This window comes from Alnus glutinosa, chromosome 12, assembly GCF_958979055.1.
Source record: "Alnus glutinosa chromosome 12, dhAlnGlut1.1, whole genome shotgun sequence".
NCBI classification, from domain to species: domain Eukaryota; kingdom Viridiplantae; phylum Streptophyta; class Magnoliopsida; order Fagales; family Betulaceae; genus Alnus; species Alnus glutinosa.
Window position 1 is genome coordinate 17,572,747 of NC_084897.1, and position 8,689 is coordinate 17,581,435.

Sequence of the window (8,689 nt, forward strand, 5' to 3'; positions counted from 1 at the left end):
TCCAAAAAAAGATTCCTTATAAAAATATTATATCTTATTTGTGGATGTGCTATCAAATGGTCCAATTTTTAAGAAGGCTCAGCGCCTGTCTTGCATGAATTTAATGATGAGAACCAAAGGCTCCAGTCATATTTAGAATGACATTTACTCGTACCCAAAAAATAATAATAATAATAAAAATCTCCCTGCAAACCGACAAAGAAAAAACACATATTTAAAGTGGTTATCAATTAATTAGTTGGTGCATATTTTTATGGTCACAACAGAGATCATGTGGAAACTAATTTTGCTTTTAGATCAAGGAATGGGAATTTAATGAAAGCGAGCATCTCTCTTTTTGTAGTGCACATACCCAATTATAGATGATCACTGTTGCCTACCGTTTATTGTTTGTATTTGTGTTTTACTGCCTTTTCCGTTGAGGTTCGGTTGGTTTGTAGATCGACCCCTTTCCCTTTCCCCATATTTGAATAGAAAAAAAAAAAAAAAAACCCTCTAATAAAACAAATATTTATGAAGAGAAATAAATAAATATTTATCTCTCTTCACACTCATTTATCACATTTATTTTTCACCGGCTGAAGTTGCTAACAACGCTCATTTCGCCTAATGTGCAATGCTATATGCAAGACTCCTATCCCTCCAAAGATGACATAGCTTTTAAAATCACGATAAGATCATAATTTAATAATCATTCATCCAAAATTTAATGATGATTTTAAAAGCCATGTCACATGTGAGGAAATAAGAGGAAAATAAAAGTCTTGTATATCGTATTACTCATATAAAAATTAATAAAATCTTATAGAAACTATGAAAATTGTCACTATATATAGGGAGATTTTATTTCTTTATTTATTTTTCAATTTATTTTTTATTTTTTTTTATTTCTCCTCATGAGTTATGTGTGAGTAGTCCAAAGGAAAGGAAGTGGAGAGAGACACTACACAATTTACTAATGAAGTACAACTCAGTTTTTCCATGCATGGTATTTCCTTTGGTGGATGACAAGTCGTGGCCTGAAAACCGCCGGCTGAAATTTGCCTAGCTAGTTTGGCCGGAAGCTGACAAGCCACCTCCGAGCAGTAGTGGAGCAAGCACAGCTAGTAATTTATGATGCATGTCTTGCCTTTTTGTCCACTATAGTCTATGCTCCTTAGTATGCCATTGTTGCAGGGTGGGTGCAAGAAAACAATATGCAATTGCAATGCTAAGTGGCAACTCTCCAACAAATTTGCAGAGTAGGAAAAATTATGGATAAACAACCTCACAAAATCAATCAGCTCAACTGGAAAAGTGATCTCGAGCGGTAGTGGCTTAACTACCCAAAACACATTTTTCTCTTTCTTTTTATTTTAGCTACTACTTTTTCAATACAAATTTCAATAGATTATCCATTTCATTCTTTACTTTCTTTATAATGTTCCGTTTGTTTCGACGTAAAATATTTTCAACGAAATCATTTTTTTCCTTGAAAATATTTTTAAGTATTTGGCTCGTACGAACCAAATACCAACGACGAAAAACCACAAGTGACCGGAATCCGGTAGCACTAGCCATATTTCCTCGCCGACCGGCAAATTTTTGGCCAGTGCAGCTGGATTCCAACGAAATTGTTAGAAATCTGGCTGCACTGGCCATAGCTACGCCAAAATCCAGCTACTATTGCCAAATTCCAGCGACAGGGCCAGAATATAGTGCAACCGGCGAGATTCCTGCCACTTTCACCAGAATTTAGCACAGTACTGTCGGATTTCAGTGCAAATGGCGATATTCTGGCCGAATTCGCCAATCCAGCAGCCAATGTCGCCGGATTCCGGTGCCCAAATCCCAAAATTAGAGAACTTTCGACGCAAATTTGGGCCGCCAACAAACTTCAATGTCAACGGTGGCGAATTCTCACGAACGTGTACGCAAGAATGAAGAATTTAAATTCAGAAAATGATTTACGATTTTTAAAACTGTAAATCGTTTTCCAAAAATCAAAGAAGCTTTTTCAGTCAAATTAAAAATGATTTCTGTTGATCATAAATTTTTGTTGCACCAAACATTAGAAAATATTTTACGCCAAAACAAACGGAACATAAATATTATTTTTCAATGTTTTGAGACAGAAACCAATAAAAAAAAAAAAGTAAACCGTTGCCCTCAATATTATATTCACTCAATGCGTTACAGTAAACTTTCACATATGAAAGTTTACTATAGCAAACATTTTTTTTTGGAGCATTTGTTAGAGAGTCAAAGTGGCTGCCCTTCAAAGCATTTGCTGGAGATGCTCAGTAGCATTACAATGGGTAAAAGGCTTCTTCCCCCCCTGTGTTTTCTCTGCTTCTTTCCTTGTTGACCTCTGAATTTTCATTGGCACTCGTCCTTTCTTAACAAAATAACAAGTATTTGTATTCATGGTAGGAAATCTTGATCCACTTGATACTTCACTATTTGGACATATCTTTTGTTCATTCTGAACTTTTCTGTGGCAGTGAGTCACAAACTCAAACTTCCATAGTTAAGATTCCCAACCATCTTTCTCCAGCTTCTCTGCTTTTGTCAAGACTTCATTCCTTGTGTCTCCTTGATACTGCCTCATTCTGCAAATAATGTTAAACCCAGATAGTAAATGCAGGATATATTAACCAAAAAAATTTCTTTCTTTCTTAGGTTTATAACACAGTGCGCGTCAGAACAGAACCTAGCCAGTAGGTCAGCATCCTGAATCATCCCCAACATCCTTACTGCGAGCAAACCTGCATTGGTAGCATTGTTTATTGCAACCGTTGCAACTGGGACACTCCTTGGCATCTGCATAATCATAAAAGAGGAAAAAAGTTTTAGGACTTTCTACCTAACAATTGAAAAAAGAAAAAGAAAAAGAATCAATGAAAAAAAAAAGGGAAATAGAGATCAAATATGAACTGGGAGATCACAAATAAAGCAGCATGTTTTTCTCTGAGGCTCTATAATCTGTTATTTAACAACTATGGAAGTCATTGGGCAGAAACTAACATGATTAAGCAAGCGGATTTCTGTTCTTCTTTACATCATTAGTGAGAATTTTATTTTGTATACATCCTGCGTACTAAGGTTGCGCCCTTTTACACTTATTAATAGATTCCATTACCTATGAAAAAAGGATGTGTCATCCAATTAAAAATGAATCTATTCTTTCTAGACTAAGATTGTATTTGTAGGATACTGGATCTTTGCAAAACTTTTCATCCCACAAGTGAATAACATAGAAGTTAAAAAAGGGTATACCTGCACAATGGATAGAAGTGAATCAAGCCCATCCAATGCAGAAGCACGCACAGGGACACCAATAACAGGCAAGGGAGTAAGTGCAGCTACCATACCTGCAAGTCATGACATAGCTTAATTAATGCCAGTGAGACATTTGAGGAATTACAACAGTATTTATGGAGTGTAGTTTAGATATAATATGCCTGGCAAGTGGGCTGCACCACCAGCACCAGCAATGATAATCTGAGTGCCTGGCTCCCGAGCAAAGGAGGCATAAGTAAGCATCACTTCAGGGGTCATTTCACCTGCAAATTACAGTACATGTTCAGTTAGAACTGGAATATACAAGAAAACAGAATCAGTGATTGATGAGTCCCATAAAAGAAATTCGTGAAAAGTAAACCTCATAAAGGAACATCAAACATATTCAAAATCTTTGCAGCATCCTTCATAACAGGAAGATCAGAACCAGAGCCCATAATGATCCCAACATGTGGCGTTACTGCACTCAGAAAAGAGAACATTAATGTAATTCGAATGTAACAACCTTTCTTCTAAATCACAACTTAAGGCATATGAACTCCAAACAAAAGGAAAATTCTTGGAACTATCATCAAAGTTGGAGCCGGAGCTTACATGTAAGCGTGGGATATCCCTCATCCCCCAAGGAATAAAACTCATAAATCCATAGTGGAGAATGACAGAAGCAATGCCAAAGGAATGTATCATGCAAATACATATTAAATTAAATGTATGCAGAAATTCATGTAGATAGTCATATTGTCTTTTTGGCACCAATTGGAAGTAGCAGTTAACACTTACAGGAAGGAATGTATCATGCAAATACAAATTGTACTACATTTTTTTTTTTAATATACATCGCAAAACAAGAAAATAAAGAAGCAAAATCAAAACAAGTAGCCAAAAATTAGCCCGGCCTGTTTAATGTTCCTATGACTGACTTCAAAGAAAGAACACATGATCTTTAGTGCCACAAACTAAACATAGAAAAGCCACATTCCAGGTGCTGCATATTAAGAATGATCTTCATCTTCTTTAGAATTCTGAACCTTTGCCTGACAGAAAAAACACCATATTGAAGATAAAAAGCACCAGTCATTACAATCCTTGACATCATCAAGGAAAATTTTTCATAAAAGAATCATAGAAAACAAAGCGTAATTTCATCTATTTTCTTCTTACACCTGGAACAAGGACAATAAAAATAAAATAAAAAATCACAAATCATCCCACTTACGTGACTTCCCATTTAGAATAAAAACTTTATTTCGAGTTGTGTCTAGGGGACTGTATTTTTGCTAAAAGTGGCAAAGTTCAGAGTCCTAATATGTTTCCACCATGATAAGTGCCATCCTAGTGGTTTATCCTAATGCAATACATCGTGTTCAATTCTCTCAAGAGGTTTAGGTTAATTCATCGAATTTATTGTCGGGACTACGTAATGAAATGCATCTGTGAATTCCCTGCAGTTAATGGTAGGATTATGGTCCCAACATGTTACAGGAATATAGTTAGACGAAAAACAAAATGAAAGTAAAGATGAAAGAGCACAACTTTGAGTACTTTCTAACAATATAAAGAGTCTTCACAAAATGATGTGACAACAAGCTCTACGAATGAATTATACAAGGTGGTGTAAGAGCTGTTTGTAAGAAAAGAAATTTCTGAAACCACAATCATTAAGCAGTTCTTGTGGATTAAATTGTTCGGCTTGTACTCTAATGTTTCTAGACACTGATGGAAAAATTAAGGTACACACTATAGTATAACACATAGATTTACTGTCATGAGAACTCCACACTAGCTAGGAACCATTTTTCTTGTGTGACAGTGTGAGGGATGAACAGTACTCATGAACTATACACAGTGGCGGACCTAGGCTTTTAAAAATGGAGGGGCCAAATTGAAAAGAAAAAAAATAAAAGGGGCAAAATTAAAAAAATTAAAAAATTAAGGGGTAAAATTTTAAATTTTTTTATTTATTTTTTTTTGGAAAAAAATTTTTTTTTAGAGGAAAATTTTGGGGCTTGGGGGGACCCTGGCCCCCCCAAGCCTCCATGTAGGACCGCCCTTGACTATACAGTACTCATTGTAAACCTATATATCTCAAAAGAGTAGTTGATTAATTAGCCTCTTACCTCTCGACCAAGAATAGAAGGTGTTAAATGCAGGTCCCGAGTTGCCTCTGCCAAACTGTTTCTTAAAAGCTCAAAAATTTTATCGTGTATATCTTCTTCTATTCCGAAGCAAACTCCTGAGGGTCCGGGATAACTTTCACTCGAGTTTTGGTTCCACAAAACAATTTCCTTGACTCCATGATCATCAATCAGAACTCTCTCAATTTCAGGAAAGCCTTCCTCAGCACCTGGGATGGGACTTTCCATGCTCTCACATCCCATAGCAAAGCTATAAATTTGTTGGGGGTCCTTGTTCCATATATGCTTCAGTTTTGGCAGATAACGAAGATGCAATTCTTTTAATTGAGTGGCTGGAACATGACATGTTTCTTGAACAACAAGATTTTCACAGAACTCAAATTTCAATATTGTCTGAGGGTTGCAATAGGAATTTGCAGTGAAATATTTGTTATGCCATAGAATCTTCAAGTCAGCCATGTAGGAGATTCTCAATTTTTCCAAACTTGGGAATGGAACCTACAGAATTCATCCACTGTGTTAATGATATATCTCCAACCATCACATTGACGATAAGATACCAAGTAAAGATGACAAAAATTTGTAAGTATGTAATCTCAACAAGCACAAAGCAGGCTGTCAAGGGAACGAGTAGAAGGAAAAAAGGAAAATCAACCTCTTTGTAGAAGAGAGGTTGCATGATAGAATAAGGATTCTTGATCCTCCATGATCATACAATATCACTTCTAAAAAAGGATTAGCCTCTTACCTCTTCGACCAAGAAAAAGGTTAGCTGAATTGAGAAATCTCAAGTTGTCCAAATGCAATATCGTTGTTGATTGTCTGATTTTTTTTGGACATCTACTTATTTTATTTTATGGTTTAAAGATGTGATATAGCTTCCAAATTAATCATAAATTGGTGACAGAGTAACCAGTATTTCAGATACCCAGTTGACAGATTTCACAAACCTTCATCTCCACTACATACTCCTTTTTTATTGTAGTAGCTAGTCAAATTTTTTCTTCATTTTCGAAATGAAGATTAAAGATAAAAAGAAGAAATAAAATAAAATAAAAAAATACTAAAATCTTTGTGAAATTAGAATTACTCAATGATTACTATAAAGTCAATACTTATAGGGTGGAGATATTTCAATACTATTTCGAAATTGAAGGCCTTTGCTCCTGGAAATTAGCATCACAATCAGACAAGAAAGAGAGAAATCATACCACATTTCTTGGAGAGTAATAAGTTTCTTTTTCCTTTGTTGTTATTATTACTACTATTCTTCTTCTTCTTCTTCTTCTTCTTCTTCTTCTTCTTCTTCTTCTTCTTCTTCTTCTTATTATTATTTGGTCATTCCTCTTAAAGCAAACAGAAAATTTAAATTTAGGCTTCATTTGTTCCAACGTAAAATATTTGTCGTCAGAAAATGTTTTTAAAAAAATAATTTTTCAGAAAAATGTTTTTTCCATTTTTCAAGGTCTGGCGCGTATGAAAAATTAAAAATATCTTTTATATTTTCATTCAATTATATTAACATATAAAAATCAGTTTCTATTCATAAAATAAAATAATTAACCTAAAAAATATGAGTTCTAGCGATTTGAGAATGAGAAACTTAAACTAAAGGAAACCATTTTTCAAAACTAATGAAGTTTTTTTGGTTAGACCAAAAATATTTTCGGTTTTGTTATTATTTTTGGTCGCACCAAACACACAAAAAAATAAAAAAAAATTCAAAAGAAATTTTATACCGAAACAAACAAAGCGTTTACTGGACACTCCTCTTCCAAAATTTTCACTCTCCCTTCACCCATTCGGTCGTCGTTCCCAAAACCCATATCCCGTTCGGTCATTCCTCCTAGAGCAAATAGAATATTCATATAAATCATAAACAAAATATAAAATTCTAGATATATGGTTAAGAAGATTAAGTAGTTCGTCCATCTATAAACAATACCAGTTCTATCGCTTGTACCTAAATGTGTGGACATTTAATCAATGAGATTAGTTAAGGCTCTTACGTACCTCATCATCAACCAAGAAAATGGGTTGTTTAATGGAGATCCCAAGTTGCCTCTCTCCAAGTATATCTTGAAAGCTTAAAAGTTCAGAAGCGAGTATCTCAACCTTTGGACACCAAACCACCAATATATCTTTCAGCTTTGGCCATTTTGAAGTATGAACTCCTCGGTAAAACCACTTGAGTCTTGGTAGCTGTACAAGATGCAGGACTGTTACTTGGGAGAAGACTATTGGTTGTGCCACTTCTTCCCCTTCAACAATTTCCTCCAGGACCTCACAATTAATTATCATAAGTTGCTCCAATTGCGGGAGACATGTAGCCACAGAGGCTGGAAATAAACTTTTCAAACTCGTACATTCCACAACACGTACTCCTTGTAGATTTTGAAAGCTGAAAATTGGTTTGGGGTCTTTACTCTCTACATGCCTCATATTGGGTAGAAAATGCAAATGCAATTCGTTCAACTGAATGGCTGTTACAGCTTGCGTTTTTGTAACATTTAGCCCTTGCAGGTCAAATACTTCTTGCAGTGAGCCACAACAACTTACGAAAAGTATTTTTAGACTCTAAAATCTTGTCAACGTATCAGATTGAAAGACGTTTACAAGATTTTCACAAAAATCAACATTTATACGCTGGAGCTTGTAAAAGGAATCCACGGCCAATTGAGTGTGCCATAAGATTTTCAAGTCATCCATGTGGGAGATAGACAAATATTCCAAACTAGGGAAGGTAACCTGCAGGGTTTATCCCATGTGCTAATTACACACTTATCCATAAGAAGTATTTTTTAAAAAAAAAACAAAAAAAGGACGCTAGAACGACAGGGAGAACAAGTAAAAAAGATTTACCTCTTCATTGAAGAGAGGTTGAACAGCAATATGAGGGCTCTCATTTGCATTCATTTCCTTGAGTTCTTTATTGGTCGTCATGCCCAAACTAACAGGTTTTGATATGAATGTCTTCAATTTAAGGCACTGGTCTACCATTAAATGCTTCAATGATGAAAATTTGATATTACTTCCTTCGCAAAATCTTTTTAGGATTGGAAGATCTTCTAGGATCAGGAATTTGAGCTGAGGGAGCAACACCTCTACAATTGTTTCTTCTACTGCTCCTAATTCTTCTGTGACAAGTATCTCTTCCATGATGCTACATTCTCTTATCTCCAATTGTTCTAGTTGAGAAAGACCCTTTGCTATGGATGTTGAGAAGACAAATTTTAATTTTTCACAATGTTCAACTTTTACAATTCTCAAGT

General features: G+C 35.1%; 1 pseudogene; it reads right to left on the bottom strand.

The window, feature by feature from the left end:
• Positions 1–2,509: 2,509 nt before the first annotated feature.
• On the bottom strand, positions 2,510–3,750 carry LOC133851256 (phosphoribosylaminoimidazole carboxylase, chloroplastic-like; annotated as a pseudogene).
• Between the last annotated feature and the right edge of the window lie 4,939 nt (positions 3,751–8,689).